Consider the following 9,463-nt stretch of genomic DNA (forward strand, 5'->3'; position numbering starts at 1 on the left):
AGTGGTTGCATTCCACCCTTGCCCAGGAATTTCTTCCTAAGGCTAAACTGAAGAGTTTGAGATTATACTGGCTCTGTTGTATGGTTAATAGTGGCACTCTTATGCTGATCTATAATGACAAGGAGAAAGCCGAGCAAGGAAAAATACAAAATGTACAGTTTGAGGAGAAAAGGAGTACCAGGAAGTATAATGGAGTCAAGTTTGAGACAGCCATTATGGAACTATCATAGACGACAGCATGTAAGCCAGCCCAGTGAAACATATGTGTGTGTGTGTGTATATATATATATATATATATATATATATATATATATATATAAATGATATATAACGAATATGTATTCATGTCAATTCTGTTCCTTTAGAGAACCCTGACTAATACAAATGGAAAGCCAGCTAACTTAGAGCCAAGAAGTGGATCATAATGGAAGATGATTTGTTGGCATGGAGAGAACCTATATGTGATTCCCTTTTCTATAATCTGTAAGAGACTCTTAGTGCTGTGATGCCTTGCATGTGTCCTTAATGTTGCAAATTTGAGATGAAATAACAGAATTCAAAGAAAAATGGGATCTACATTGGTGGTATTGTGGTGAGTATAGATGCCATCCAAGAAAAGTGGGACATACCTAAAGGCGATGCAGTTTTGTTAATTTTACAGCGTGAAATTCCGTCCTCATCTGCCATGGTAGTAAACTTTATCATTTTACTCTGTCAGTTTTCCTTTATTAATCCATTAATTTTGATGACACTAGCAAAGAGAATAACACAGACGTCTTTTGTCTTATTTTGCTGGTGCTGTGTCAGCTTTACTTCAATACTGGTTTTACTATTCAGCCATGCTCTCTCATTCTTCAAGAGATTCCCAAAATAATAAAACTGAAGAAAGCATTTCTCACAGCTGATAGGAAGGGGCCTTTGATTATCACATGGATATACATTTACATATCCAATCATAATATAGCTTCCAAAACCCAAATATGACCTCATGCATGGGTTGATTCATGTATTCCCTACTTTCGGTGCCACTTAGAATTGTGTCATATAAGTGGACATACTACATTAAAGGTGTGTATCAGTGGAGGTATAATCTAAATGAAGAAGTAAAATCAAGTTATATTTCTCTATATGGTGGCTGAGGGTGACAATTCTGAAGATTTATATATGATACATAAATATATCTCAAATATATAGGATTACCTATAGCAAAATAAATACAATACAGTATGGAAAGAAACGCAGATATTGTAAAAGCAAAGAGCTGGACTAGCCCTATCTTTTTAATTAGAAATATATAGTGTAGATGGAAGTTTCTGTCCCACATGGTCCCAAAGCCATTCAGTCCTAAAGGAACAAAAAGAGGCTTATAATAATTATAAACTGTTGGGCCTATTGCCCAGGCTTATTATTAATTAGCTCTTACAACTTAGATTAACCCATAATTCTTATCTATGTTTAGTCACATTATTTGATACCTTTTCCCAGTAAGGCATTCTCATCTTGCTTCTGTGTCTGACTGAGGACTGCATCTCTGCTTTTCCTCTTCCCAGAATTCTTAGTCTGGTCGTACCACCTATACTTCCTGCCTGGCTACTGGCCAATTGGTGTTTTATTAAACCAATACGAGTGGCAAATCTTTACAGTGTACATAAGTATTATCCCACAGCAATATATAAATCTTTAAACCCAGATGTGTGCATGTACATGTGGGTGTGGACATGTGTGTGTGTGTGTGCGCGTGTGCGCGCGCGCACGTGTGTGTGTGTGTGTGTGTGTGTGTGGTGTGTATGTGTGCATGTGTGAAAGATGCAGTGTTGATGTAAATTCTCTGTGTTAAGTGAATTAGTTTGCTCATAACAACCCTCTGAATAAGCATATTTTCACCATGGGAACAAAAATTATAACAAGATTTGAAGTGGCTGAAATAATGACATACAACCAGAAACCACTTGTGCAGGTTTGAATCTATGTCTTCTGATTCTGCATTGCTTTCATAAGCTGTAGCCCTCTGCCAATTTTCTCATGTATCTTTTAATTTCTCAGCTCAAACGTGAGACATCCACAAAACACCTTTCAAATTCCTGGCATATAATAGCTGCACACATTCAATAATACTATCTGTGGTATTAGCAACATTCACATGGTTGTATTGTTGTGCCCAAGTTGAGATCCCCAGAAAGACCACCACTGGTATTCAGTCAAGTCCAGAATGCAAAAGCAAGGTTTATTCAGCGTGCTCTCTAGCCAGGCTGGGGGTTTGACCACTAATCGACGCAGCGCAGTAGGGAAGAGACCCCCTCATCATTTGGGGTTGACATTATATATACAAAAACTGCAAGCCAGGTTTATTCAGGGTCAAGGGGGTTAGTTTTGTTAGTTAGTACTCAACAGGGTATGGACTACTTCTGTATATCCTCCTCCTCCTTTAAGTAGCTACTTCCACTTCTGTGCATGCCCCCCCCCACCCCAGTTATTTTCTGCTTCTGTTTAGACCACAAAGCTGGGTTTGACAGGGGCCTAGCTGCTAGGGACAGTTGGTTTTTCCCTGCTGACTCCTATGATGTTGCAAAGGGCATGTGTCTTAATCAGCTCCTAATCAAGTAAAGCTTCTTAAGGTTTCCCAAGTCCTAACAGTATATGTTATATTGCTAATACTTTCTGCAATGAGTTGATGCCTGTGTTTATCAAGGGATGGCAGTTTACGCAAACCTTATCTTTTATAAGAGACAAGCCTACACATGGCACTTATAACCTGCCACAATTTATATTCATTATTTAATGCTGGTCGTGATCTATTTTACTTTTTATTTTATTCCAGTTTGTTTTGAAGCACTTCTATCACAATCCAGCTCAGTGGAGAGAGGCCTTTCTTTCCCACTAGACATTTAGATCTCTAAGGGCAGCAACTTTGTTTTATTCACCTTTCCCTCCCCAGAGCTGTGCACAGCACTTCCCAGAACTGCACACGATGAAGATATGTGGAAAAGATGGATTAACTGTTTTGTTTTTCAAACACCTAATGAAAGCATCACTGTTTGATACAGCCCAAGGCTCCCTAGCACATCTGAATTTTTTCTGACATGAAAAAAAAATTGAACAAGAAAAATCTATAGAGTTGAGTAGGACTGTACAGATCCAATGAAACCTTCAGAGCTTCCGGGAAGGAAAACACCATCCTGAGAAAGAAGACAGTGGTACCTAGTACTACCTGGCTGCTTTGCCATGTAGTGACTAAAAGATGCAGACTTCCAAGTCCTGTCACTTTGCACTGAAGTCGATGGGAAGTAAACCATCCACGCTATTAATCAGAGAATGTCAATCCTTGACTCCTCAGCCCAGTGTGTTCTGTAAAGTTTCCACAGTCAACAATTTGGGTCCCACATGAAAAGCATAGCAAAAATAACACATCCTAGAAAATTAGCAATGGTAACAAAAAATCCCGAAGATATTTTCAGAGTACAATCTGCTCTTGGAAATGGAAATGCAGCTACAGTCTCTATGTAAATCAGGTCACCTGCAGCCCTGGCCCATGGGCTTGGATTCATCTTCCATAGCATATGTATAACTTCTTCTGTCACCTGTTTGTTTCATGTGAGCTGCATTCATTAATGTATTTGTTAGGCTGCGTCTGCATTTTCAAGTCTCTTGAATTCTCTTGGGAAAATTATGAAGGAGAGAGAAATTTTATCCCAGGTATGGATGAGAGGGACAGGTGTTGTGTTCCTGCTCCCATAGAGTCAGAAGCTGGGGGTGAGGTGGACAGGAGGGAATGGTTCCTACTGAGTCTTCCCCTACTGGTTCAGCCATGGCCCCTGGAAGCCGGTGCCATTTCCCATATCCTTCACCAGCTTTGCAAGCAAGCTAATCCCAAATGCAGATCCAACCCTGAGCAGCGCCAGTCTGAGCAGTAGAGACCATCTTCATACGGTCACAATCTTCGGATCCAACACAACTGACCTCCACACGCTAACGTTCCACCGCATCTAGTAATGCCTCAGCTTATAATTACAGTTGGTGTGAAAAAGTAACAGTATATTTATTTCATCTGTTTAAGGTTATTTTTATTGAAAAATGATCAAAAAACAAAAAGCTATACATATATTTTGGAACAAAGAGTTGAGCAACCTGTAAGGCTTGTTGCTTATATATACATTTTCCTGAGTTTCCCAATTATTTCCAAAGTATTGCAGCCCACATTAGTTATATTCTACAGTTAGGTGTGCACACTATTGACAAGTCCAAGGCTACAGTTCACAGGTTAGAGACAAATATAAGAAACAAAACCCAAGTGCCATTCACACAAATATCTGATTGGTGTAAATAGAGCTTAGCTTTTAACTTCACAGTGGATTCTTAATTCAAGAGTCAGTGCTTTAAAGATATTTTTGTGATTATAGGTTCTAGTATGACATAATAAAGGGACTGAAATTCCTGGACCAGAAAAGCCTCTGTTAGCATTTCTTGGCATATGTTATAGAGAATGTTGTCAAGATCAGGGGTAGAGATTAAGAATTCCACACACACACAGGATCTAAGCACAAAGAATAAGGTGTGCCTTTAATTTCTATACTTTAACATATAAGAAATTATCCAAATAATCATGCAGCTAGAAACCAATGGTTTCTGGCTCCTGTGGGGCCAGCTCCAGGTGAAGTTGCCAGTAAAAGCCTGCATTCCCACGTGGCATCATAAGGCTATTTGTGTGCCAATGATTTCACACTTCTAACTATCATAATGACCCATTTTGTCACATCTATAGTGAACATACAACACACCCCTCAATACGGCCCTCAACATTTTCTCATAAACTTGTTCTCGTGTTTAGTTTATTAACTTTGATTTGTGATGCTGAGGATGAAGCCCAGGGTCCTGTGTGTGTTAGGCGTTTTGTACCAAGAGGTTTCTTTGGCACTGGGGTTTACACACTGGTGGAATATAGCATCCATGTTTTGACATATGTATGTATTGGCTGAAGATTAAACATTATATCACTTCCAATTTCCATTTATTATTTAGTATTCTATTTTATGAAGAGACACCATGACCAAGGCAACTTATAAAAGACGGCATTTAGTTGGGACTTGCATATAGTGTCAGAGGGTCAGTGTATGATCCTCACGGTGGGGAGAGGGGGTAAGGCAATCCTCAGGCTGGAACCATATATCCTGATCCAAAACTCTGAGGCAGGAAAAGAGGGAGGCTGAGTCTGGTGTGGACTTTTGAAACCCTAAAGCCTACTCCCTGTGATACATCTCTTCTAACAAGGCCATGCCTCCTAATTCTAAATAGTCCACCAAGTGAGAATCGAGCGTTCATATACCTGAGCCTACAGGATCATTCTCATTCAAACCACTACACTCCATAATATCTCTTTCTGGATAGTCTGAAATATTTAACATAATATTGCATTGTCCCCATCTATTCATAAATATCAGAAATTGTTCTTACATTATGGCAGAAAATAATTTCCAACAACGCATCTGAAAGGGGATCAATATTAAGAAGTGGATATATAAGAGACTCCACAGTAAAAACATTAATAATATGATTTTTAAATGGACAAAAGACTTGAATAGACACTTTTCTAGAGTATAATTAAATGCCCACCAAACATGAAAAAATGTTCAGTACTGGGATGTAGATAGCATAAGGGTACTGTGATGAAATATCTGAGAAAATTGGCTTAAAAAGAGAAAAAAGCCTGGGTACTGCATCATGGCTCAAACATGTAGTGGAGGAGACCACATACTTCATGACCAAAAAGAGGAGGAGGAGGAGAAGAAAATACTAAGGTCCAGTAGGGTTTCTAATGACTTCCCACCAGGCCCTACTTCCTAAAGGCCCACAGGGTCCTTCCCAGGAGCACTGCACTGTACCTTACTTAGCATAGGAGCCTTTGAGGGCTGCACAAGAGGCCAGTAAGAGCAGTCACAGACATTCAGGGACATAGACCATGGCTGTCAAGTGGGGTTTAAGGCACTGAAAACTGATGAATATTCACTGCACCTGTTAACTATTGCTGGGCTAATTAACAAGACAACTCGGTGAGCAACTGGACCTCGGTTGTGCACCCCATCACGGGAGAACGTCAGATGGCAATTCTGCCTTCTTTACGCTGAACCCCAGCTTGCATTCTCATCTAGCATCCCGAGCACTGCTTCCCATGTGAAATGCGTGGGAAGGACAAGCTGAGGATCCTAACTGTGGGAATCCACATTCCACTCCAAGATAACACAAGACAACACTCAGCTGAGAATACTTGAGATAAGGAAGATGAAGGAACTTGATGTTAATTTGAGCTCATGGGCTACACCTTGTATTTTATAAGTACCAAATAACGTTATTGCGGCAAACGATCAAACTGGCAGAGACACCGAAGATTATGTAACAATACTGCATCAACATTAATTTTCCCAATGTCAATATACCAGTGACTTCAAAATGATGAACATTTAGTATTTAGGGAGGAAGAAGAAAAGAAAGTGAGGTAACGGAGAGGTAGCAAGCACACCTCAGTTATCTTTTCCTTCATTCAAAGGTTATTTGGACAGAAACCAGTAACTATTTATACTGAAAGTCTCAGGGCAAGTTTTATGCCTTATCAGTAGTATTTACTACATGCTGAAGTTCTTTATTACCAAATGCAGGCTTTTAAGACCTATATAAACATAACCATATTTCAGAGAACAGGTCTAGGGATGAAACCTTATGAACCTCATCCCCCTCCAAGGTGGAATGCTGAGTGGATTGATCTGGTACAATAACAAGAGCCACAGTGAGTTAACAGCCACTGATGGCTGCTGAAGGAGGGGCAGTCATTTTTCTATGATGGTATGAGAGCTGGAAGATTGTCTGTGCTCTGGTCGATGGCCCCACACTTTGAGTATGTGGGGAACACTAACTGGACTGTGAGTTACTAAAAAAGAAGAAGAGGCAGACATAAGGTAGAGGAACACGTGTTGGGGGGATGGAGGAGCAAGTGAGGGTAAAGGTAGATGTCAAGATACATGGCATACAGGTATGAAATTGACTAAAATTTCATGCTAACATTGAATAACTTCCAATGAGTCTTCTTACAAGAGCACAGGTACAATCTCTACATATTGTGTAATTGCATCTGAATCATTTTTTTGAAAAAGTATTTATTTACTTAGTGTGAGGGCATGTGTGCATGCCACACCATAGGTATAGAGGTCAGGGGACAATTTTCAGGAGTCTGTTCTTTCCTTCTACCATGGGGGATCTGGGGCTCAAACTCAGGTCATCAAGGTTGGTGTCAAATACCTTTACCAACAAAAACACCTTACTGGGTCCAAATTTAATATGTTTTTAAAGGTACATTCAAAAGAAGATACTTGCCCCCATCACAAGGTGTGATGCTGAATTCCCTGTATTGGGTAATATGACTACCAAATGCCACTGGTCACCATGAAAACACATTGAGCAACCTTAATCACCAATGTCCTCTGTGCACCAGGGCCATTGGGAATATAAAGATGGGCTTGCATGACTGTTCCATGCAGTTTGCAGGTCAGTTAGCAAAGCATAAGATGAGGGACAGTAAGGAACGCTCTATCTTGGGAGACCCTGGCAATGAGCTTACTGAGACTCACAGTGACGGGGAGAAGGCTCTCAGCTCAGCATGGAATAAGAGATAATGAGAGTTACAAGTTGGACGTGGGGTAACAGACAGACAGCAGAGTATGCAGAGGGAAATAGCCATGAGGTTTCACTCGGGAGAGACCAATGTCGGGGATCTAAGTCGGGAAGAGAAATAAAAATAATACGGCTGATGGTATCCGTAGCAGAGCCTGAAGGATCGCTGGGAGGTGTTTCTGGAAAACAAGATTTGAAGGGGAAGCCTAGCCCAAAACCTTGTTTTGTAAGGCGTGTCCCCCTTGGTTTAAAGGCGTGTCCCCCTTGGTCTAAAGGCGTGTCCCTCTTAGGCGTGTCCCTCTTGGGCGTGTCCCCCTTAGGCTAATATTGACTTATAAAATCTTGCGGGCCTGCGGCCCGCTTTCTCTTTGTTTTCCTGCCCTCCTCGCTGGAACCTTGGATTTGTAAGTTCCCTTTCCTTTCCTTTATTAAAACTGAATTATATATATTAAAGCTTGTCTGGTGAATCATAACTGCCGATCAACCACGCACCTTCATTTGGCGTCCAACTCGGGCATTTGGGAGCCTTCAGCTCCAGTTCCCACACTGCGTGGCAAGGATTCGGCCTTGGGCTCTTGATTGCTTCAGAGCAGTTTCCCAGACTAGCCTGTCCCAGCCCCGCTTGTACGGAGCAAAGGACGTGTGTGTGACTCGGTTTGGCCGAGCGGTTATTGCCCTAGCGACCTACTGGCAGGGAACGGTCATTTCAGGTAAAATTTCTTTTGATTAAAAAAAAAAAAAAAATGTCTGACCATATCACCGTTGAAAGCTTCTGCAGTCTATTTAATTGTACTATGGTAGAAATATTACAGGATACATATGATATTCCCATAACTTGGATGTTTATAGGGCTTGCAATTTTTCTCGTATTTGGTTTCTCCCTTACATGGTTTGAAAATAGAAAAATGATAAAGTCCTTACAGAATGAAACCAGGATTCTTAGGTCAGAGGTTGAATGCTTAAGAAAGGGCACAACTGTTTTGAGTAACAACTTTAAGTCGGTCGAGGTATTTGCAAAAACAATTCAGACGGACACCAAGAAAGAGTTTGAAGGTCTCAAGGAAGGGAATAAGGCTTTGTCTGATATGACTCGGTCAAATGAGCAAAATTTAGAAAAACTACAGTCTGATATTAAGGAGAGACTCATTGCTGCGGAGGAGAGAACAGCTGATTTGGATCGTAAACTTCAGTCCCTGTCTGAAACATTATCAGAGAGAATTAAAACTGCTGAATGTGAAAATCGGACTTTGTCTAAAGGATATGACAGATTGGCTGACAGATTGTCAATACAAGAAGGCACAATTCAGGCCATGAAAATTCTATCCAAGGATGAGACACTAACTCTACTGGACAAACTTCATGTTTTGGAATCCTCCATGAAGGCCTTGGAGCATAATTCTGGACAGGAGATCCAGGCCTTACAAAAGGCAATAGTAAGCAGATTAGAAAAGATTGAGGAAATTATAGAACAGGAGCAAACGGTACAAAGGCGAAATTTAACTCCGTCAATGAGTAAAACTCTCCGGGATAATTTCCATAAAGTTCTACCTGCCTTTCCAATAGTAACGTCAGAAAAGGTGACTGGTTCCAAAAACCCTAAAGTCATCAAGGAATATACATGGGAACCCGTCCGTATGAATGATCTCAAAGAAATTAAACAAGCCATTATGAACTTTGGGCTACATTCGTCCTTTGTTAGAGAGATGCTCAAAACTTGGTCTATAAGCAATAAGGCAACGCCTCATGATTGGGTACAATTAGTATCAGCTGTTCTAGAGAGTGGGTCACAATTAAATTGGAAATGCAT

Source organism: Arvicola amphibius, chromosome 13, assembly GCF_903992535.2.
Source record: "Arvicola amphibius chromosome 13, mArvAmp1.2, whole genome shotgun sequence".
Classification (NCBI taxonomy): Eukaryota; Metazoa; Chordata; class Mammalia; order Rodentia; family Cricetidae; genus Arvicola; species Arvicola amphibius.